The sequence below is a fragment of the Aotus nancymaae genome, unplaced genomic scaffold (genome assembly GCF_030222135.1).
Source record: "Aotus nancymaae isolate 86718 unplaced genomic scaffold, 86718_ANA_hifiasm-v0.15.2.pri h1tg000014l, whole genome shotgun sequence".
Lineage (NCBI taxonomy): Eukaryota > Metazoa > Chordata > Mammalia > Primates > Aotidae > Aotus > Aotus nancymaae.
Window position 1 is genome coordinate 31,223,756 of NW_026988425.1, and position 24,654 is coordinate 31,248,409.

A 24,654-nucleotide genomic window follows, 5' to 3' on the forward strand; every position below is an offset into this window, starting at 1 on the left:
CATGTGTATGTGTATCAGGGGATGGGAAGGAAAGTTAGAGGAGAGGGTCTCTTTGCTCTTGCCTAGGGTGAGCTTTTCAGTGAGCTCCTGCATAAAGACCCCAAAGCAGAAGCAAGTCTGTGCTTGACTGCACATATGGCTTAAGCCAAGGGGACTTTAAAGGACACGCACAAGCTGGAGCGTGTGCAAAAGAAGCATTTCCCTGGAGCTGTCAGTGCAGAGAGGTGAAAGGAGGTAGCAGGTCACTCCTGAACTGTGACTCAGGGTGGGCGTCTGCTGCAGTCTTCACCCACTTCCTCTGTGACCCTGAACTAGCCACGCCTCATCAACAAACCTCAGTGGCCTCATGTATAAAATGAGCCAGGTGAAGCCCGTGAACCGTAGGGCCACAGCCAACTTCAGCAGGACAAGCCCCTCCCTGATCCACGATTGCCTGTGGCTGGAGCAGGGTGAGGGTTATCTGCAGCAGGCTTGCAGCCTTGTCTTTGTGAAACTGAACCCGTCACTGACTGCAGCTCTCAAAGGCACCAGCCTCAGAAGGAGGAGGAGTTTGCCCTTTGTATTCCTTAAAAATAGAATAACAAATAGACAACACTTGGAACCTTTGAGTCTGGAAGTCAGTAATTAACTTGAGTTCTTGAGAAATTGTACATGTCAAGTTAAAGGAGGGAAGTTGGTGGTGAGCTGAGGCCCAGGCTGTGGGTGATCAGAAGTGTGGCATCTCAGTCCAGAGTGCAGGTCCCTGACTTGAGTTGGACATGGTAAGGCCACAGCACTTGCAGGGATCACTGTGAGAACCCAGAGCCCTGAGGGGCGCTTGCGGTTGCCGGGGAGCGGGCCCCATGAACACATCATCCTGGTTCCCTATTGCTGCAGTACAACCCATGCCAAACTCAGCAGCTTAAGAGAACAGTTATTTTATTGATTATGATTATTTGGGCAGAATTTGGCGGGGTGGTTCTCTGCTTCACATGATATTGACTCGGGTTTCTTGGTGGGTCAGCTCATGGCTGGGCTGATCCAGAGATCCTAGGAATGTTTTGCTCTCGGGTCAGAGACCTTGGCAATGAAGAGCTGGACAACTGGGTTCAACTGGGGCGCTTCAATGGCTGGTTCTCTCTCTCTCTCTCTCTCTCTCTCTCTCTTTCCCTGTAGTCACAGGGCCTCTCCTTTTCCGTATAGTCTCTCCAGGTGCTCTCTTGAGTGGGGTCACTAGATTTCTAAATGGCAGCTCGTGGCTCCCAAGAGAGAGTAAGCTAAGCTGATAATTCTTCTAAAGTTTAGGAGCCACGTGGCATGGTGCATTTTTGCCATATTCCATTGGCTGAGCAGTCACAGAGCAGCTCAGATTGAAAGGAGTGGAGGAATACACTTTACCTCTCAGTAGGGAAGTGGCCTGTGTGCACAGAAAAGGGCAGGAATTGAAGACAGCTGTCTTTGAGGGTAAAGTTGGAAAAGGATTTGGAGTCTGGGGTCGCATTAAGGGCAATGGAGGGTAATGATGCCAGAGGGTCTTTGTGTGTGCAAAGGTGTCAGCCTAACTGTGCCAGAAGATCAAAACTCCTTCTGACTGCAGGAGTGAGATGTACCTAACATGAGCCTTCTTTGTTCCTTGCGTAGTATTCTATGGTGTATATCTGCCACTTTTTCTTTGTCCAGTCTATCACTGATGGGCATTTGGGTTGGTTCCAGGCCTTTGCTTTTTCCTTGCATCCTATAGGTAAATAATTCTGACTCAGTGATCTGCTAACTCAGACTATGGCTGCCTGGACCACAGTGTCGACAAGGATTCTGAGACCATGTCAAGCTTCGGTGCCAAGAGGTACTGGTTGTGTTTCTCTTGGGTATGGCATTGAGGAGTGGCCTCGTGCCATTTAGATTTATTCCATACCTGGTCTGATCATGCTCTGGTCTCACCAGAAGGGAGACAGGTATATTGATTGGCCTCTGTATTTGCATGTGCTTGCCCAAATCCCTCGTCTGCAGGGCTCACTTCCTTCTCGACTGCCTGCAGCCTGCCTGGCCTTCAGGATCTGCCTCCTTCTCCAGGCTGTGCTGGAAGACCCGAGCTTCTGGATTTCTATAACCTTGGGCTACGTGATTTCCCAGCATGAGACACTACCGTGCATTGTTAATTATCTTTTCATCTGCAAACTAATTATTCCCAATTAGGCTGCTTGATAATTGAAATCAAGAGTACATCTTGGTATCTGCTATGGTTTGGATATTTGAGTCCTGCAAATCTCGTGTTGAAATTTGATCCCTAACGTTGGACCTAGCAGAAGGTGTTGGGGTGATGGAGGTGTATCTGTCATAAATGGCTTGGTGCTGTCTTTGGGGTAATGAGTGAGTTCTTCCTCTATTAGTTCCTGCGGGAGCTGATTGTTAAAAAGAGCCTGGCACCTCCCTCCCCTCTCTTTTGCTTCCATTCTCACCATGTGATCTCTACATGACAGCTTTTTTTTTGAGGCAGAGTCTCACTCTGTCACCCAGGCTGGAGTGTAATGGTACGATCTTGGCTTGCTACAACCTCTGCCTCTTAAGTTCAAGCGATTCTTCTGCCTCAGCCTCCTGAGTAGCTGGGACTACAGGCATGTGCCACTCGCAGAGTGAATTTTGTATTTTTAGTAGAGATGAGGTTTCACCATGTTGGCTAGGCTGGTCTCGAACTCCTGACCTCAGGTGATCCGACCGCCTCAGCCTTCCAAAGTGCTGGGATTATAGGCATGAGCCACCGCGCCCGGCCATTCCACTTCCCATGAGCAGAAGCATCTTGAGACTTTCTCACCAGATGCAGATGCCAGCACCAGGCTTCTTGTACAGCCTGCAGAACCATGGGCCAAATAAACCTCTTTTCTTTATCAATCACCCAGCCTCAGGTATTCCTTTATAGCAACACAAATGGCCCAAGATGGTATCCATCCTTCTGACACCCAGTGAGTACAGTGACATTTCTTCTGATGGCAGTGACTGAAGATACATATCAGAAGACGATCTGAATATATTGAATCCGTCTTTCCCTGCAAACAGGCATCAGTGATGAAAATAGGTTTGTAGCCACTAGGTTGGCTCAGTAAGTTTTGCCAGGAAAGCTTGCCTGGACTGGAAATAAGGGTGGCCAGCCAGGGCTGAAGCAGAGCCGTGGGCCAGGTACCCCCCGATGCTGGTTCTGATTGAGGTTGTCAGGCCACCAGGGCTGATGCATGAGTGATTCCCAATGCTGTATCTGTGGTTCCACTCGTGTCTGGGCTTCTACAGTCCTTGCTGTTGTCTGTTATTTGAATGATTATGTAGATGCTTCCATCAGTATTTTGGTAGATGAATGGGGGATGTTTAAAGACTCCAGAGAGGGAAATGGTGTCACTGAGGAGGTAGGAGAAACCTCGGAGGTATTATGGGAATGGGAACAGGTGCTCAAGCATCCCTACTTTGTAGCCTCATACGTCCAAGAAAAAGTTTTGTTTCTTCTTCCTGCTGGAGGGCTAATATTTTTCAGGTGCATATAATCCTGTATCTACCACTCAAAACCAAGAAGTGGATTTGGCAGAATTCCTTTGAGTCATGTATTGCTCTATTTGAGTTCATCTGCTTGGGCATATAAAGTCCCTAAAGAAAAATGTGAAGAAACAGACACATAACTTAGGTTACTTTATTTCTTTTTTGAGACAGAGTTTCGCTCTTGTTACCCAGGCTGGAGTGCAATGGCGCGATCTCGGCTCACCGCAACCTCCGCCTCCTGGGTTCAGGCAATTCTCCTGCCTCAGCTTCCTGAGTAGCTGGGATTACAGGCACGCGCCACCATGCCCAGCTAATTTTTTGTATTTTTAGTAGAGATGGGGTTTCACCATGTTGACCAGGATGGTCTCGATCTCTTGACCTCGTGATCCACCCGCCTCGGCCTCCCAAAGTGCTGGGATTACAGGCGTAAGCCACCGTGCCCAGCCAGGTTACTTTATTTCTAAGAAATAAAGTGTCTGATTCTGTGGAACCTGGAATGGTCCATGGGTTGATAAGGTAAGGTGGGAAAAGTCAACATCTTAATTTCGGGCAGGACTCTTAGATACCTGTTTCCTGTCTGATCCTCTCCGGCCTCTGGTAGAGAGGGCTTTGTGAAAGAAGTTTCTTGAAGAAATGAATTCTTCAAGATTAGATTGGTTCTTCTGGAGACAAACACACATGGCTGGCATACCTGGTAAGGTTCGTAGGTCTTTGGATGCCCCATAGGAAAGTCATGCTTCTTCCTGGTCCAGCAATTCTGTGGGTCACCCAGCATTCCCACTGAGTTTCCTTGTGCACATCCAGGAACCAAATAAATCAGGATCTATTTTGTGATCATTACGATACAGAGGCAATTAATATTATTTATGACATACTGAAGCTGGATGACATCTTAAAGTAAATTCAGGATCATCTAAGAAAGATAAAATTGCATGCGGCTCAGCCACAATGTCAAATGAATGAATTTTACTGACTTTTTAGTAGCTGGTCACCTAAAAGTTGTTCATTAGAAAAGCCACTTGGTCACAGACTCCATTTTACCAATTGCTAAGAACAACAGCAGTGACAAGTATAATTTGTGGAGCCTTCGCTTGTTACCAGACACTGAGCCACATGCTTTGTGTATCCACGATCTCATTTCATCATTCTGGATTAATGGGAGCTTCTGATGCCACCATTAAGAAAGAAATATCATAAAAGAGATGATTCCTTTATGTCTTTGTTGGCTTACATGGCTTTCATGAAGTCATCCCTGAGAAGGATGATTCTGACTGTGATGTAGCAAGTGTTGACTGATCGTCCTGCATTCTCTCAGCCCATGCAAAGCTTTCTGCAGGGCATATGGAGAAGGCCCCTCTTCTGCTATTTCTTTTCTTTCTTTCTTTTTGAGATGGAGTTTTGCTTCTGTTGCCCAGGCTGGAGTGCAATGGCGTGATCTCTGCTCACTGCAACCTCCACCTCCCAGGTTCAAGCAATTCTCCTGCCTCAGCCTCCCAAGTAGCTGGGATTACAGGCCCATCTTCTCCCAAAACTAGCTTTCTCTCTCACTTCATTCAATTTCAACATAATGATAGGTAGAACCAACGCCTCCTTTCTCTCTTTTGAAGAAGATGTACTTTGCACTGCTTGGAAGGAATGAGTTATGAATTTACAGTTCCTGAATGCTTATTCACATTCAGCCATCTGTTTTAAAATGTGCCTGGGATTTGTTTTAATCAGGTATGGTAAGAGACACAGACATAGAAATGGCTGTCATGAAGAAGGAAGCTTATACTCACAGATCCTTAGAAACAGAGATCCAGAACACCACACAGGGCCACACCTGGACACGCTGGGTCAGGATGAGGAAGTAAAGTGAGGGGAAAGTGTGGGGAAGTATCTTCATTGTGGTTTTGAGGGAAGGAATGGGCAAGGCCGGGTAAGCAGGTTTAGAGCTGGCAAGTTTGTTGTAGACCAGTGCAGTGGCTCACACCTGGAATCCCAGCACTTTGGGAGGTTGAGGCAGGGGAACCACTTGAGGTGTCAGGAGTTCGAGACCAGCCTGGCCAACATGGTAAAACACTGTCTCTACTAAAAATACAAAAATTAGCCAGGCGTGATGGTGGGCACCTGTAATCCCAGCTACTAGGGAGGCTGAGGCAGGAGAGTCGTTTGAATCCAGGAGGTAGAGGTTGCAGTGAGCTGAGATTGCACCGCTGCACTCCAACCTGGGCAACAGAGCAAGAATCAGTCTCAAAAAAAAAAAAAAAAAAAAAAAACTGGCGAGTTTGAATAATTGAAGTGGGCTCTGGGGCATAGGGGCTGTCCCTAGTGATCTGATACCTGGCCCTAGAATGATTAGGGCAGGGGGGCTCTGTGTGGGAATTCAATCAAAGAGGTAGTGGGAAGAGGCTGGGGGGTTGGGTATGGCCTCTTGATTGATCGGTTTATATATGAAAGGGATACTGAAGGTAAGTGATTTGTTATCTCTAAGAATTGGCTAGCCCTAGGAGAGGAAGTCTCTCCCCACTCAACAAGGCACTAAATGTCAAAACATTAAGAATACAGAAAATAAGAAAAAAAAGTCAATACATCATCCTTTAAAATATTTATCCAAGAGGCCCAAGAGACTGGGAGCAGTAGCTCATACCTGTAATCTCAGTTCTTTGGGAGGCCAAGGTGGGCAGATCAGGAGGTCAAGAGATCGAGACCATCCTGACCGACATGGTGAAATTCTGTCTGTACTAAAAATACAAAAATTAGCTGGGTGTGGTGGCATGCACCTGTAGTCCCAGTTACTTGGGAGGCTGAGGCAGGAGAATCACTTGAACCCAGGAGGCAGAGGTTGCAGTGAGCCGAGATCATACCACTGCACTCCAGCCTGGCAACAGAGTGAGACTCCATCTCAAAAATAAAATAAAATAAAATAATAAAATATTTACCCACGAGACAGCATGTATTGAGTGCCGGTTGTGTCTGGCCTTTGTGAGTCTAGATCTGGTGTGTGGTATTGGACCTAGTCCTGGGCATGTGGGAGGCCCTTAGTTCATGTTTGTTCCATAAATGCTTAATGAATGCTGCAAACTTGTGACTTGAGTATATAAATGTGCCTAAATCACTGTCTCTGCCCTCAAGGAGAATACAGTCTAGCCTTGGAAAGAGATGCATACATACATTACTATAACGTGATCATTACCTTATTAAAAGCCACAGTCACCTCCAAACCTACTTCTCCTAGGGTCCTTATTACCAGAGAATTGTGCCCATGACCTGCCTGGCCACTTAAGCTAGAACTTGAGTGATCTTAGCTCCACACTTGCCCCTGCTTCCCTCCCCCTGAACCTTCCCAGCCTTCAAGCTTGGTGCATCCTACCTTCTGAAGCTGTCCCTGAATTTGTTCCTTCTCTGTCCCCACTGACTGTAATGAGAGATGCCATGTGGCTGTGCCCCACCAGTCCCTCCTACAGGCTGGTTAGAGTGGGATGTCACCATTCCTGTTGTCCTCTGTGACACGCAGAGCCTGAGCACTAACTCAGAGCAGCCGTCACCTGCTGCTGGTGGGCATCTGGGAGGGGACAGTGCAGGAGGGGCGCCTGGCAGGGGAAGGTGGGACCCCTCCCGGGGCTTTGCCACCCAGGGAATCGTGCTTCAGATGCTCGGTCGTCCCTAGAAACCACTGTCTCTGGAAGGGGCCTGGAGCCAGCACAAGTCCCAGGGACAAATTTGAGGTAGACAGTTTGTCTCGGCCCCTCCCACCTCCTCTTTGCCTCTCTTCCTCTCCTAATTTCCCTTGGGGCTTTCTGAAGGGGTCTGGTTTGACAGTGCTGTCAGCTCCTCCCTGTAACTCATCTTGCACTAATGGAATTTAAAGGTCACTCTTTTCGCTGGTTTTGGTGCTGGAAAAGAGCAGAGGAAGGAAGGCAAGATGCTCAGGAGGGCAGGATGCATGTGTCAAGGAGTGACTTCCCAGTAGGGATAGCAAGCTGAGAATCTGCTGATTTATGGAGGACATCCCTGTGTATTTCCCAGCCTGGGACTGTTATCTGATCTTCCACCTGCCCAGCCTGGGGTGTGGAGAATAAACTGGGGCAGGAGACAGATGGGCCTGGGGGAAGAAGCTTTGGTAGCCAGAAGCTCCAGTCCAGGTTCCATGGTCTGAGTCTGCAGGCTCCAGTTTGAGGCTGGGAGGCCTGAAAGAAAGGGATCTTAGTCTGCCTGAGCTGCCATAACAAAGGACCACAGGCCATGTGGCTACACAACAGCCACTTATTATCCCACAGTTCTGGAGGTGGGAAGTCCAAGATCAAGGTGTTGGCAGGTTTGGTTTCTTCTGAGGCCTGTCTCCTGGTCCTGCAGATGGCCGCCTTCTTGCTGTGTCCTATTCTGTGCTTACACATCCCTGCTGTCTCTCTGTGTCCTAATCTCCTTCTCATAAAGCCACTAGTCAGGTTGGATTAGGGCCCACACTAACAGCCTCATTTTTTTTTTTTTTTTTTTTGAGATAGTCTTGCTCTGTCACCAGGCTGGAGTGCAGTGGTGCCATCTCGGCTCACCACAACCTCTGCCTCCGGGGTTCAAGCGATTCCCCTGCCTCAGCCTCCCCAGTAGCTGGGACTACAGGCACCTGCTACCACACCAAGCTAATTTTTTGTATTTTTAGTATAGGCAGGATTTCACCATGTTGTCCAGGATGGCCTCGATCTCCTGACCTCGTGATCCACCCGCCTTGGCCTCCCAAAGTACTGAGATTACAGGCGTGAGCCACTGCACCTGGCCTAACAGCCTCATTTTAACTCAGTGACCTCTTTAAAGACCCTATCTCCCCAGGTACTAGAAGTTAGTTTCAACATATAAATTTATGGCAGGGGTCACAATTCAGCTTGTAACAGAAGGGTAGCATGGTGTTAGGAAGGCCTTTGAATTGCCGTTCTCAAAAATATTCAGGTGGCCAATAATTTGTGAGTCGATGGTGTTCTTTCAATAAAACGTTGAGTCATTGGATTCTACTGTATGAGCTAGGAGCAACTTTGCTCTCGGAAAATAGGATGCTGTGTGAAGTATGCAATCTATTAAGTAAAATCCCAGCGAACAAAATGGGCACAGGAAAGTGGGAAAGTGTTGAACTAAGCAGACTAGAGGTTTTGCGTTTTTGCTGTAATACTTGCTTACTTGCTCCATCATTTTTTCATCCACTGCACTTGCTGACAAAGCAGTAGCAGGTGCCAGAGTTTTCAAGTTACTGAGTGACAACTTGAAACTGACAAAACTCCTCGTATTAAATAAATTATCTCTACATATTTGGAAAAACTCACTAGTATTCTGTTTTAGCAATAGAAACGTCACTAGCATGCCAAAGGAACATGGTTGGAAAATCATGGAGGGAAGCAAATCCCCGTGTGTTTTCTCTAATTAGTCAGAAGATTTAGGGAAGAAATAGTACTTTTTAATGATGACTGAAAGAAAGAGGACTTGAGAAGCTAATCATTTACAGTGTCGCTTCTCTATCCATTTTTTTTATTTAGTCTTTTAATCAACAGTAATTGACGGAGTGCCTTGAATATGCATGACATTTTGCTAGAGACTAGTGACAGAGAAGTAAAAGATTTCATCTCTGCCTTGAGGACCTCAGTTACCAGTTAAGAATTTTAGTTGCAAAACACAGAATCAACTCTAGCTGGTTTAAGCAAAGAAGTTTTTTTTGTTTTGTTTTGTTTTTGAGATGGAGTGTCGCTCTGTTGCCCAGGCTGGAGTGCAGTGGTGTGATCTCAACTCACTGCAACATCCACCTCCCAGGTTCAAGCAATTCTTGTGCCTCAGCCTCCCAAATAGCTCAGATTACAGACGCGTGCCACCACATCCAGCTAATTTTTGTATTTTTAATAGAGACGGGGTTTCATCATATTGGCCAGGCTGGTCTTGAACCCCTGACCTGAGGTGATCCGCCCACCTCGGCTTCCCAAAGTGCTGGGATATAGGCGTGAGCCACCATGCCCGGCCAAAGAGGTTATTTATTAAAGACGCTACAGCAGAGGCAGGCTTGGCTTGGAAGCAAAGCAGCCAGTCCAGGCAATGCATTGCCCCAGTGGAGATCTTTTGCTCATATCAGTACCCTGGCACCAATGCTTAGTGCTGAGTACAAGACACTACTTTAACCTCCTCTGCTGCTTTTGTCTCCTTAAGTTGGGTGTCTGCAACTGACTTTGCCGTATAGCTTCCAGAAGACAGTCACTTCTTTACTTCTCTCCCTTCTGATTGGCAGAACCCAGATCATATGTTTACATCTTAGTCAAGGGCAGCTGGGAAATCAAGTTTCTGGCATCTACCTTAAAGATGTGCAGAATCAGAAGAACGGAACTTCCGCAAATAGAACGTTGAAAGGCAATGGATAGCCAAAAAAGCATAGCAGGTATGCATTCTAAGCACCCAGTCTAATGGAATAAACAGACATACATTGAAAAACATCACAACATGGTGAAAAAAACGCTATAATTGAGATATGCTTATGGCATGATGATTTAGGGAAATTTCCCCTTTGCTTCTGAAGGTTCACCGCAAATCAGCTGACAAAAAGCTGGTTAACAGGAGAAGAAGAATACAAATTTGTTCCGCCATAGTTTTATGTGATATGGGAGTCTTCAGAACGAAGACCCAAAGATACAGGGGAAATTGTCCGTTTCCATGCTTAGGTTTAACAAAGTTTGGACCTCCATGTAGAAATATGATTGGACAAAAAGTGTGTGATCTAACATGAATTGCCTGGGGAAACCTAGCAAGTCCTGTCTGTGTAGCAGCTTCTTGGCCTCTCTGTGCCATGTTTCTTCTTCCTGGGAATGGGGCAGGACCCTCTCTGGAATGGGAGTCTTATGAGCTACAATCAAACAAGATATGTCAGATAGTTTCTTTATGGCCAGTTTTTAACCAAAGGTTGTGGAGAAGGTGGGAGTTAGGGTAATATTTTTAGGTTTTTTGGCTGGCTTTGGAGAGTAGGGGTTCTGGTTTCTATGAACTGCCTTGGGGAAAGGTATTCTAGTTTCTGTGGGTAGCCTTGGGCTTGTGGGGAGAATGAGGGAGTCAGAGACAAGGGGGCAGGAGAAGGTTGGAGAGAGCTGCTTCTGATGCCTTCATTTTGGGTTATTATTTTCTGAGCCCCAACAATGAAGACCAGAAAGGGAGTTGTTAACAGACTGGCATGGTCAAGGAAGGCTTCCTGGAGGAGGTGATGGATGACTGAGCACATCCTGATGGATGAAGCAGGAGAGGAGCAGCTGAGAGCTAAATAAGAAAAGGGATCCTCACTGTCTGACTTTAAGGTGCCTCCATAGTGAGTATACCAGACTAGAAAAATGGAAACGGATGAAGCCAAAAGAAAAGGCAGATTGGACTCTGAATGCATTAGTGGAGAACCCATGTGAGAACTCCCTGGAAAGTGCTCAGCCCATCCCCATATAGGGCTGTCCACATAATTGGCTTGGCTTGTATCTTTTTCCCTCCCAACTCTGCTTTCTTCAGATGTCCTAACAGGTTAGGGCTTCCGGTAGGAAATACACAGTGCCTTTTCAGAGGAGCTCTCTGGAAATACAAAGCCTGACTCCAAATAACTGCCTCTTTTTTTTTTTTAGAAAAAGTATTAGGAAACTAATAAGGAAAGGAAAGGATAAAGTGGAACGTCCAAGTCCCTCCATAATTAGCATGTATATATTTATAGCTTATCTTTAAGAAAAAAAGCCAACCTCAAATGCAATTAAATTATGCCTAATGCTTTGCAATTTTTTTCTGCTTTCCCTATCTTCAGTTTCTTAAAAAATGAGTCTTGGCTGTCTCAAAAAAAAAAAAAAAAAAGAATCTTAGTAGCAGTGTCTTACAGTTGTATTTCATCAATAAATATTTATTAAAAATGAGGAGGCTAAGAATGAGGATATTTTAAAGGCAGAGATTGGTTACAGAGCTGGTATATGGGACTCTACTTCCCCCCAAATCTGTTTCTGGATTTCCTCATCTCCATAAATTGCATCCCTTAGTAATGGGCTTAATTCAGACACACAGCCCAGCCTTCCTTCCTCCCTCTCTCCCATCCATCAACAAGCCCTATCTGCTCTGCCTCAATATCATCTTGATTTTTGCTTCTCCTCCCCAGGGGCACTGCGTCCATCCCCAAGCAAGGCCGCTTCCTCCAGCCTGGACAACCTCACATGGCTCTTCGCAAGACCATTCTCACCATAGCCGAGTATTCCACAACAGCAATGTCTCTTTTGCATAAAACTTTCCAGTGCTGGTTTCCCATTGCTCTTAGACAAAATTCAAGGCCTTGCGTGAGGCAGCCCCTGCCCACACTGCACGCTCTGCTCCTCCCTCTCACCTCCGGCCAGCCATGGTAACCGTCAAGCCATTTCTCAGGCACGCCCTGGGTTACTGGCTCGGGAGCTCTCCCAGTGCCTGGACAGAGAGCCTCTCCCTCCCCCACGCCCTCCCACCCTCTCCATTCTGTACAGCTGATTTCTTCTTATCTTTTATTTTTTTCCCCTTAATTTTGTTTTAGTTATAGCATGTTTGCTTAATTTACAGCAAGCAGAAAATAAGCTAGTTCTTGTTTTGATCCAAACATTGATGTTTTAAAGGTTGTACACAAGATTTGTTAAAAAGAACGTACAAAAATGACTTTTTAGAAGCTTCTGTAAGAAAGAAAATACAAAGTTTAACCCCACAACTTTATTCTTTGCTAGAACTGCAAACTACTGCTATAGTTGTGTGTGTGTGTGTGTGTGTGTGTGTGTGTGTGTGTTTTGAGATGGAGTCTCACTCTGTTGCCTAGCCTAGAGTACAGTGGTTCGAACTCAGCTCACTGCAACCTCTGCCTCCCAGGCTCAAGCGATTCTCCCGTTCAGCCTCCCACGTAGCTGGAATTACAGGTGCCCAACACCACACCCAGCTAATGTTTGTATTTTTAGTAGAGATGGGTTTCACTTTGTTGTCCAGGCTGGTTGTGAACTCCTGACTTCAGGTGATCCACCTACCTTGACACCCCCCAAAGTACTGGGATTACAGGTGTGAGCCACCGTGCCCAGCCCACTGCTACAGTTTTAAATAGACTTTCTGTTGCTTAAACTACACACCCAGGAAAATCAAAAAAATAAAGGAAATGTGCATATAAATGATTACATAGCAGAACATGAACATTAACTACAGTAAAGAATGAAAGTTAGAAATACTATCAAATATACAAAGGTTCTAGAACAATCCTTTAAACACATTCCACAAACAGTATTTAAAAATGACTGTTTTGTTCTTTATAGACAAAGCCTAGATTACTAAAACCAAAATTGAAAAAAGTAATCTTCTAAAAGGGATCATTTCTCCATGATAATTCTTTCTTACATCTGTAAGCAAGCAATCTGAGATTTTTTAAGATGCTAGTTTTTTTTTTTTCTGAAATGAGATTGGACATGTCAAGTCACTTTTGTCCCCAAAATGATCTTTCAGAGAAATACTAGAAATTAGAAATGGTTGAGGGTATCACTTCTTTATTTTTAGTCAGGTACTACACTGATGATCAAAAACTCAAAAGATGTGACTCTTGCTTAAAACTGACTAATCCTTTTTCCAAAATTATTTTAAATTTCATGGCACTGCAGAATCACCTAGATTGGGAGCGTTGTCTCTCAAATTGCCTCTTATGAAATAAACTGAGGTGTGAAAGGCAAGCCTCTGTCAGAAAGAGGCAGGCAAATTTTGGTACAAATGCATAGCCCAAGTGCTGTAAACATCAAAATTTCAGTGCTGGCCAGGTGTGATGGCTCACACCTGTTATCCTAGCACTTTGGGAGGCCAAGGTTGGAGGATCACCTGAGCTCAGGAGTTCAAGACCACACTGGGCAACATGGTGAAACCCCGTCTCTACTAAAATATGAAAAATTAACAGGGTGTGATGATGTGCACCTGCAGTCCCAGCTATTCCGGAGGCTGAGGCACAAGAATCGCTTGAGCCCTGGAGGCAGAGGTTGCATTGAGCTGAGATCACACCACTACACTCCAGCTTGGGCTGCAGAGTGAGACTCCATCTCAAAAAAAAAAAAAAAAAATTCAGTTCTTTTACACTATGCACACACGCACAAAACCTACTTTTAAACAATTTACCTACTTCTCACAGCTGTAAGAAAACTAAGTGATATTATGGTCAGTGATGCTCCTTAAACTTTAGATAACTGCATAAGAACATTCTTTTCCCCTTAAAATTATCTGGCCATCATCAACCTGCTCAAATTTTAAGGTGAACTTTTGTGATGTTTTCTATGTTCTAAATTTATGGGAACCAGTAAAAAGCAGTGAAGGCTCCGTGTTTCAGTCAAAGACTCAATCTCCCTGAAAATACTGTGTAACCCAACTGACATCATTCCCCAGGATGGTGGAATTAACAAAAGAACAAACCCACACTGCATCATAAAGGATTCTCATGGGCCTAGACATTTGACAGGATAGAAAGGTGCACCCCGAACCTCAATGCGTCTGGGCAGTCAATATTGTCACTGCGGCTACAACCTCACTTTTGTGTCATTCTATCTTATTAGCAAGCTACATTTCTCAGATAACAGTTCTACCAAATATGAATATGAAAGTTCATTTTTAATAAGACAGTGTTGCAAATTATGGTCAACCAACATTTTTTCACTGAATACGTCAATAATAAAAAATGAGAATCTTTACAGAAATATACAGAGACACCACAAAATAGTAGCTGTTCATAACATTGAACAAACTGGACTCATAAGAGTGGCTTCTTGGCTGGGTGCAGTGGCTCATGCTTATGATGCCAGCTCTTTGTGAGGCCGAGGTACGCAGATCACAAGGTCAGGAGTTCGAGACCAGCCTGACCAATATGGTGAAACCCCGCCTCCACTAAAAATAACAAAAATTACCCAGTTAGCCAGGTGTGGTGGCACACACCTGTAATCCCAGCTACTCAGGAGGCAGAGGCAGGAGAATCGCTTGAACCTGGGAGGTGGAGGTTGCGGTGAGCCGGGATCGTGCCACTGCACTTCAGCCTGGGTGACAGAGCAAGACTCTGTCTCAAAAAAAACAAAAGAGTTGCTTCTCAACAGTGTATCATTTTAATTATAACCATTACCTGGTACAGGGAAAACTAACAAATGTTTCTTAAGTATCATTGCAACATTGTATACCTGATAATTTAAGTAAACCAAACTATGGGTGAGTAAATGAAAGATACATGTCTAAAAATGATCATGGTTTATGCTGCCAGTGGCCACTGGACTTAGGACTAGTCCAAGACCTTGATCTAGATTTTGACCTGACCTAGACTGTGATCTTCACTGAGATTTGGATCTAGGTAGTCCTTTTTCCCTTGATTCCTTTTCATATCTTGAGCCAGAGTTCTAATGTGTTTTGGAATCTGTTTTTAGAGATGCCTCTAGTTTGGGTGTGAGATGCCGGCCTACAACGGGATTTAGCCTTCATTTCTTTCTTGGGCTGGGACTTGGACCATGATTTTGAATTGGATTTAGAGCTTAAAAAAGATCCATTTTGTGTTCGAATCTGTCATTGTCAGAATGGCTTCTGCTACACCGTGGTCTTCCAGTCAGTCTTTTACAGGACTATACAGTCTCCTCTCACAGGGCCATTCCTACAGCTGCCTGTGTCTCCACTCTCTGCCGCATGAGTAACAGACGATGAAATAGGCACTCTTGGGTACTCCCGGGTCTTCCCTGCGGATACGTAATGAAGTGGAAAACGTCCTGAACCGCACAGGCAGGAGCACAGCTTTGGAGCCCTCCTACCTCCCCTTGGCTGTGTAACCTGGGGAAACTCACTCTGCCTTTCCTCATGTGTAGATTGTGAGCAGAGGTGCCTGCTCTGGGCTATCTTCCAGGGCCATGGAGTGATGTTTGCACATGTCATTGCCAACTCTTTAAGTGTGCAGTAGTAGTATATTACCCAGCATGGGCTGGGCGCAGTGACTCACGCCTATAATCCCAGCATTTTGGGAGGCCAAGGCGGGCAGATCACCTGAGGTCAGGAGTTCAAGACCAGCCTGGCCAACATGGTGAAACCCTGTCTCTACTAAAAATACAAAAATTAGCTGGATGTGGTGGTGCATGCCTTTAATCCTAGCTACTCAGGAGGCTGAGGCAGGAGAATCACTTGAACCCAAGAGGTAGACATTGCAGTGAACCAAGATCGTGTCATTGCACTCCAGCCTGAGAGACAAGAGCGAAACTCCACCTCAAAAAAAAAAAGTATATTACCCAGCATGCTTAGGTTTCATTTGGGAGGAGGAGGATCAACTTGGAGATGAGAAACCCAGATCAAAAAAAGTTGCCTGGACAAAGTTTCTGTACCCTCAGCAGATCGGGGAGGATTGGGGGAGGAGGGAGGTGGGCAGAGCCGGGCTTGGCCCTGGGGGATGACCATCCTGTCTGAGGCTTTGACCTGTATACCTCACTGTGGTGTGGAGCATAGGTTTGGCCCAGAAAGATACCCACCGTTCAGATAGTAAAGAGCTGTATTAGGTGGTGGTTCCATTGCTGTAAAGAAACACCTGAGACTGCGTAAGTTCTAAACAGAAGAGGTTTAATTGGCTTGCAGTTCTGCAGGCTGCAGAGGAAGCATGGTGCCGACATCTGCTCAGCTTCTGGGGGGCCTCAGGGAGGCCTTTACTCATGGCAGTAGGAAGGTGGAAGCAGCCACTTCACATGGCAGGAGCATGCGAGAGAGTGGGGGTGCCACAAAATTTTAAACAACCAAATCTTGCAAGAAGAACTCATTATCACGAAGACAGCACCAAGCCATGAGCAATCCACCCCCACCATCCAAACACCTCCCACCAGGCCCCACCTCCAGCGCTGGGGATTACATTTTATTATGGGCAGGAACAAATATCCAAACTATTTGAAGAGCCAAGTGAGAAATTTCTTGCAAAGAATAGGCATGAGCTTGATGTCTGCTTGACTTGAACTGTATTTCTTCATCTTGGTGAGATGCCTTTTGGGCCACTGTGAGAGTGAGGCTGGTTGAAATTCTTCTTTCCTCCAATACTACCTCCCACTGCAGATATACCAGCCTGCACTTGATGAAGCTGGGCTCTTGTTTTAAGATCAGGCAGAGGCCAGGCGTGGTGGCTCACACCTGTAATCCTAGCACTTTGGGAGGCCAAGGCAGGCAGATCACGAGGTCAGGAGTTCGAGACCAGTCTGGCCAACATAGTGAAACCCTGTCTCTACTAAAAATACAAAAAAATAGCCAGGTGTGGTGGTGTACACCTGTAATCCCAACTACTTGGGAGGCTGAGGCAAGAGAATCGTATGAACCCAGAAGGCAGAGGTTGCAGTGAGCCGAGATCGCACCATTGCACTCCAGCAGGAGCAACAGTGCGAGACTCTGTCTCAAAAAAGAGAAAAAAAAGATCAGCAGGTGGTTGCTGACCACCTATGGGCATGTGCTATGGTTGCAAAGAAGTCTGAAATTCCTTCTTGGAGTCTAAAGCATGATTTCTCAGCATTATTGACATTTTGGGTGGGATAATTCTTTGTTTGGCTGGGGTGCGGGACTTGGCAGCATTTTCTGGCCTTTATGCACTAGATGCCAATAGCACAGCAGCCCCCATCCCCCCCAAACATAGACACACACACACAACAACTGAATATGTCTCCAGATATTGACAAATGTCCCCTGGGAGCAAAATCACACACACACACACACACACCCCCCTTGAGAAATGCTGCCCTAAGGAAAGTTATGGCCCAATAAACAGGATGGACATAAAGAATTTGGAAAAGGAGAAAAGGAGAAGGAGTGGTGTATTTTCAGCTGAATGCAAAACATGAATTCTCTTTTGCAAGTCACCTGACTGTCTGGATGTTGAAGGGCGCTTGATTTTGGATGCTCCTTACAAGCGCTAATGGTGTTGGGGCAAAGACCATAGTGACCACATTCGAGCTGATGCTTCTTTATAGCTTTGATCTAACCTAGGAAAATTCAGAGAGCTACATGCTTCTTGGTTGCAAAGATTTATTTGCCCATGGACATTTGTTGCAATGTCCATGAAACAATATTTCATTTATAAAATGACTAATGGAGGATTGTCAGGAGGATTGAAATAATATACGCAGCATATTCGGCCTCCGATTGATAGCTATTTGTATTAATTATCATCGATGAATTTCTATTCCATGTGGTATTTTTATTATACCTAGTATGCAATGTGCATCTTTTTTTTTGTTTTTTGTTTTTTGAGACAGTCTCTCTGTTGCGTAGGCTGGAGTGTGGTGGCACAATCTTGGCTCACTGCAACCCATGCTTCCTGGGTTCAAGCAATTCTCATGCCTCAGCCACCCGAGTAGCTGGGATTACAGCCTGAGCCACTGCATCCGGCTGCAATGTACATCTTCTATGGTCTATTAGTATATATACATTAATCAAATGAAATACATAGCCTCAAATGAGAGAGATAGACATCTTTTTCTTTCTTTCTTTCTTTTTTTTTTTTTGAGACAGAGTTTCACTCTTTTTGCCCAGGCTGGAGTGCAATTGCATGATCTTGGCTCACTACAACCTCCACCTCCCAGGTTCAAGTGATTCTCCTGCCTCAGCCTCCTGAGTAGCTGGGATTACAGGCACCCACCACCATGCCCAGCTAATTTTTGTATTTTTAGTAGAGATGGGGTTTCACCATGTTGGTCAGGCTGGTCTCAAACTCCTGACCTCAGATGATTCATCCACCTCAGCCTCCTAAAGTGCTGGGATTACAGGATTGAACCACTGTGCCCAGCTGAGAGATAGAAATCTTATATGATCCTCACAACCACCCTACAAAATAGGTGGCACTATGCCCACTTTACAGTTGGAAAGGTGAGGTTTGAAAAGGTTTGGTATCTTGCTAGGGTCGCACTGCCTGTACAGAGTGGGAATGGTGTTTGAACTCAGAGTGTTCTACTCTAGACCTGCCTTTTTTCTACTCCCCTGGAAGGAATGTGAGGTTAGGAATTAGAGGACTGTCCTTAGCTCTTTTCATCCATCACCAACTTCAGAACAATCTCTTCACCCGAGGGTTGTTTTTACAAAATGGGTGTATCTGTTTATGATGTACATGGCGTTTCCACCCAAAGAGCTGACAGGCTCTTCAAGGCCAGAGTGTGTCTTGTGACTCTTTGTATCTCAAGAGTCATACCCAGAGTTAGTTCTCTTTTTTTGTTTTTTTGGTTTGAGACAGAGTCTCGCTCTGTCACCCAGGCTGGAGAGCAGTGGTACAATCTTGGCTCACTGCAACCTCCACCTCCTGGGTTCAAGCAATTCTTGTTTCTCAGCCTCCCGAGTAGCTGGGATTACAGGCATGCACCACCACACCCAGCTAATTTTTGTATTTTTAGTAGAGGTGGGGTTTTACCAGGTTGGCCAGGCTAGTCTTGAACTCCTGACCTCAGGTGATCTTCCTGCCTCGGCCTCCGAAAGTGCTGGGATTACAGGCGTGAGCCACCGTGCCCAGCTCAGAGTTAGTTCTTAATAACTGTTTGTTGTTTGATTTTTCTTAACCCCTATTTACTTCTAGCAAGACTTAGTGTTTGAGGAGTAAAAATTTTTCACGCCTCTTAAGGGGTGGAAATTCTGTCGTCTAGGTAGGTTAGCTCCAGAGGGTGAATGATTTCTTGTTGCCGTCTAATTTTAGAGCCCATGAAGAGCAGCTGTTAAAAGAGTACTTGAGGCCAGGTGAGGTGGCTCATGCCTATAATGCAGGACTTTAGGAGGCCAGGTGGGCAGATCATGAGGTCAAGAGATTGAGACCATTCTGGCCAACATGGTGAAACCCCATCTCTACTGAAAATAAAATTAGCTGGGCATGGTGACAGACACCTGCAATTCCAGCTACTTGGGAGGCTGAGGCAGGAGAATCGCTTGAACCCAGGAGTCAGAGGTTGCAGTGAGCTGAGATCACGCCGTTGCAGTCCAGCCTGGCGACAGAGGGAGCCTCCATTATCAACAACAAAAACAAACAACCAAACAAAAAAAAAACAGTACTTAAGTCAGTATTACCACATCATGCACACATCAATTCCTGTTTCCACAGGACCTAACTTACCTGTGAGAGGCGGGGTACATGTGATTTTGCCAGGAATTGCATCTCTCCTTAGGGTGGGCCACAGAAGAGGGTCGGCCCTCCACCCTCCCCTCTGCCATAAGGATAAATCAGCCAAGGAATAAATGACTGCTCCAAAAAACCAGGCCACCAGGAGTATATGTGTGAGAGTGTGTGTGTCTGTGTGTGTCTGTGTGTGTGTGCATGTCTGTGTGTCTGTGTGTGTGCGTGTATGTCTGTGTGTCTGTGTCTGTGTGCGTGTCTGTGTGTGTGTGTCTGTGTGTCTGTGCGTCTGTGTGTGTGTCTGTGTGTGTCTGTGTGTGTGTGCGTGTCTGTGTGTGTGTCTGTGTGTATGTCTGTGTCTGTGTCTGTGTGTGTCTGTGTGTCTGTGTCTGTGTGTGTCTGTGTGTCTGTGTGTGTGTGTCTGTGTGTGTGTCTGTGCGTCTGTGTCTGTGTGTGTCTGTGTGTCTGTGTGTGTGTGTGCATGTCTGTGTGTCTGTGTGTGCATGTCTGTGTGTATGTCTGTGTGTCTGTGTGTGTGTCTGTGTGTGTCTCTGTGTGTCTGTGTGTGTCTGTGTAAGTGTGTCTGTGTGTGTGTGTCTGTGTGTGTGTGTATGTCTGTGTCTGTGTCTGTGTGTGTGTCTGTGTGTCTGTGTCTGTGTGTGTGTGTGTCTGTGCGTCTGTGTCTGTGTGTCTGTGTCTGTGTGTGTGTCTGTGCGTCTGTGTCTGTGTGTGTCTGTGTGTGTGTCTCTGTGTGTGTGTGTATAAGGGAATCGAGGTGGGGGAGGAATCTCTCCAGGTGAATAGCTATGGGGTCTTCCCGCACAGCAGACCTAGAGGATCAGTATTTTCTGGAGGGTCTTGGAATGAGTCTCAAAATAAGAAAGTCACCAGCTTTATCATGAGATGGATGGTGACATCATTTACATGTTCAAACATTTGATACATTCTTACTTTAAGAGGAAAAAGAAGCTTTGATTCAAGGAATAAAAGGGGGGATATTTGGATGATAGTTCTCCTGGCCAAGCCAATTGCTGAATCTGCTGAAATGAAATAATTGATTTTGAGGCCTTCAAATATTGTTATGTCTTCTCAAGGTTGTGTGTGTCATAACTGGTCTAAAACAAATTCCTTTGCTTAATTTCTAGTTAAAGCGAAAATACTTCTCATGCCTCTGTTTGAGCTCCCAACGTATTTTCACGCCTAGGTTGCTTGGCCTTTTGACTTGTGGGTGATGAATTTATATCTACCGCTCCTGTTTCCAGCCTGCAGTTTGGGGATTCAGAGGCTAAAGAGCCTTTTGAGGGTGGCTGGTGTTTTTGTTGATGTTGTTTTGCTTTGTTTTAAATTTTCAAATCCAGAAAACGGCTGTGGGTTGGGTATGCTTAGTTTAGAGGCCCAGAATGATAGGCCCCCATATTTACCAGTCATGGTACCCAGCACAGCACAGAGCTTGCTTACTCAGTATTGGTTTTATTTCTATTTTTTAAATTGAGGTAAGATTAACCATTTTAAAGTGTACAGTTCAATGGCATTTAGTATGTCCGCAATGTTGTGCAACTGCCGCTTCTGTGTAATTCCAAAACATCTTCATCATCCCTCAAAAGAGACCCTGTATCCATGAAGCAGCACTCCCTATTGGCTCCTCTCTGCAGCTCTTGGCAACCACTAAGCTGAACCCTATTTCTCTGGATTTAACTCTTCTGATGGTTCATGTAAGTAGAATAATACAATGTGTGACCTTCTGTGTTGGGCTTCTTTCACTTAGTGTAATGTTGTCTGTTTCACTCTTGTTGCCCAGCCTGGAGTGCAATGGCGTGATCTTGGCTCACTGCAACCTCTGCCTCTTGGGTTCAAGCGATTCTGTTTCAGCCTCCCGAGTAGCTGGGATTACAGGCATGTGCCACCACACTCAGCTAATTTTGTATTTTTGGTAGAGATGGGGTTTCTCCATGTTGGTCAGGCTGGTCTCGAACTGCCTGCCTCAGGTGATCCACCCACCTCGGCCTCCCAAAGTGCTGGAAATACAGGCATGAGTCACCATGCCCAGCCCAGACCTTCATTTCTTTATATGGCCAAATAGTATCCTATGGTATGGCTCCACTACATTTTGTGCATCCATTCATCTGTTGATGAACATTTGGGCTGTCTCTAAGTTTTGACTGCTGTGAACACTGTTTTGTTACTGTGAACATCCATGTTGAGTACTTGTTTGAGTAACCTGTTATCAGTTCTTAGCGGCATATACTTAAGAGTGGAATTGCCCAGTCATAGGATTATTCTGTGTTTACCTTTTTGAGGGCTTAGTGTTGGTTTCAGTGGTTTAGCTCCTGGGCTGCCATTAGGGCCATTAGAGGAGCTTTGCTAAGATCATGCAATCTGAGCATTAAAAGGCTGGGCGCGGTAGCTCACACCTGTAATCCCAGCACTTTGGAAGGCCGAGGTGGGCAGATCACCTGAGGTCAGGGGTTCAAGACCAGCCTAGCCAACATGGTGAAACCCCGTCTATAATAAAAATACAAAAATTAGCCAGACTAGGTGGCATGCGCCTGTAATCTCAGCTACTTGGGAGGCTGAAGCACGAGAATCACTTGAACCTGGGAGGTGGAAGTTGCAGTGAGCCAGGATCGCGCCACTGCACTCCAGCCTGTGTGACAGAGCAAGATTCTGTCTCAAAAAAGGCCTTAAAAATCATTTAATCTGCCTTCTCACCCATGACAGGAAGTCTGTCTGGAACAAACCTTGTAGAAGCCCCTTATCCTCTACATGCATAATTCTGGAGCAGAGGAGGGGTACCCTACCTCCCAGGCCTGGCTATTCTGTCTGTAACTAGCCTGACCTGGTGGCTTGCCGTAGTTCTGCCCTACAGAGAAGTTTTTTTTAACCTGGAATCGTGGCCTCTCAGGGCTTATCCACAGATGAGCTTCCATGTTGGGGGGGGCGGGCAAGAGTTTGAAACTTTCATTATTAAGGGGTCTTTGAACCGCATTTTGAGGTGACTCAGTGATGTCATCTCTCTGTCCTACTCATGAGCTTTTGCAGGTTTGCTAGCAAACTGTCGCTTGACTGATGGTTGTCCTCTGCTCACCTTTAGCCCCAGATACAAAGACCAGCACAGGGAGATGTTTTCTCTTTTTCTTTTGTTTTGAGCTGGAGTTTCACTCTTGTTACCCAGGCTGGAGTGGAATGGCGCAATCTCAGCTTACCGCAACCTCTGTCTCCCGGGTTCAAACAATCCTCCTGCCTCAGCCTCCCGAGTAGCTGGGACTACAGGTGCACACCACCACGCCCAGCTAATTTTTGTATTTTTTTGGTAGAGATGGGGTTTCACCATGTTGACTGGGATGGTCTCGATCTCCTGGCCTCATGATCCGCCCACCTCAGCCTCCCAAAGTGCTGGGATTACCGGTGTGAACCACTGCACCCAGCCTGTTTTCTCTTTTTCTTTCTCTCTTTCTTTTTATTTGAGACAGAGTCTTGTCTTTTTGCCCAGGCTAGAGTGCAGTGGTGCGATCTCGGCTCACTGCAAACTCTGCCTCTCAGGTTCAAACAATTATCCTGCCTCAGCCTCCCGAGTAGCTGGGTTACAGGTACCTGATATCACGCCTGGCTAATTTTGTTTTATTTTTAGTAGAGACGAGGTTTCACCATGTTGGCCAGGTTGGTCTCGATCTCCTGACCTCAGGTGATCTGCCTGCCTCAGCATCCCAAAGTGCTGGGATTACAAGCATGAGCCACTGCGCCCAGCCGGAGACGTTTACTCAAATGCCCACCTCTAAGAGGATGAAGCCTAAGCCAGAAGTCTGAGCAGAAGGAGGTAGGAGGCCAAAAAACACAGCAAGTTCTTCACACAAGCCCCATTGCCTATGACCTTGGTTGGCCACCTGTGGTTTACTGCAGATGCTTGAAAGAATTTGCTACCTAAGAGATTGTTTCCTTGGAGGAGAAGGCCACTTTTAAGAGAGCTGAGAAAGTCCTTGAAAGTTCCATAATTTATGATGTTGATAGAGTGGGGAAAATATCAGGAGCAGCTCTTTATTTTTATTTTATTTTATTTTATTTTATTTTTTGAGACAGAGCCTCATTCTGTCTGTCGCCCAGGCTGGAGTGCAGTGGTGCGATCTCGGCTCACTGCAACCTCTGCTGCCCTGGTTCAAGCGATTCTTCTGCCTCAATCTCCCAAGTAGCTGGGATTACAAGTGCCCACCACCATGCTTGGCTAATTTTTGTATTTTTAGTAGAGATGGGCTTTCACCATGTTGGCCAGGCCGGTCTAGAACTCCTGACCTCAGGTGATCCACCCGCCTCAGCCTCCCAAAGGGCTACGATTACAGACATGAGCCACCACACCTGGCCAAGAGCAGCTTTTTAAATATACTTTTTATTGAATTATAATATGCACACAGAAAAGGGCACAATCACAATATAGTACAAGCCATGATTCCATTTATGAGAAGTATCAGAACAGCCAAACTTACCTGTGCTATTAGAATTCAGGATCGGTTACCTTCCAGTGGATGGTGCCTGGAAGGAAGTACAAGGGCTGCCCTGGGGTGCTGGTGATGCTCCAGTTCTTCATGGGGAACAATGCTTTGTGATTTAACAGAATTTCAAACAGTATTTAGCATCCATCAAACTGAGGATGAAAAAATCCTGGGGGTTCAAATAGTTGACAGCTAAGGCTTGTGCTTTGGGGATATCTTTGATTTCTGTCTCTCTGGCATCTTTCCCCGTTCTCTTGCTTTGGAGCTCATTCTTTCTCACTCTTAATCCACATGCTGCGTGTGGTCTGACCCACACTCTGGTTCCAGGAGCAGGCACAAAACTCAGGGACTGGCGAAGTGATGGGCACATGATCCAAGTCAGACAATGAGGCTATTCTGAGACTTTTTCTGGACCCAGTGTGAAAGAGGCGCATGCTCTCAGCGGGGTTTCCAAGCTGGTACGATGAAGCTTTGCCTTCTGCTGGCCGTCTTTACTCCCATGTGTAGAGAGCCAACTGGAAGCGAAGCCAATATATTCAGAAAAGTCGCAATTCCTGGTGATGGTATATGCAGATCCAGCTGTGTGGAGAGCTATCACTGATCCTGCGATGC

General features: G+C 45.8%; 1 protein-coding gene across 1 annotated transcript in view; it reads left to right on the forward strand.

Moving 5' to 3' along the window:
- Nucleotides 1-702: 702 nt before the first annotated feature.
- PDZD2 (PDZ domain containing 2) overlaps nt 703-24,654 on the forward strand; it is a 398,209-nt gene continuing 374,257 nt past the window's right edge. Inside the window, exon 1 of the mRNA XM_064375911.1 lies at nt 703-761. The gene's annotated coding sequence lies outside the window, so the exon portion shown is untranslated. The remainder of the gene's footprint in view (nt 762-24,654) is intronic.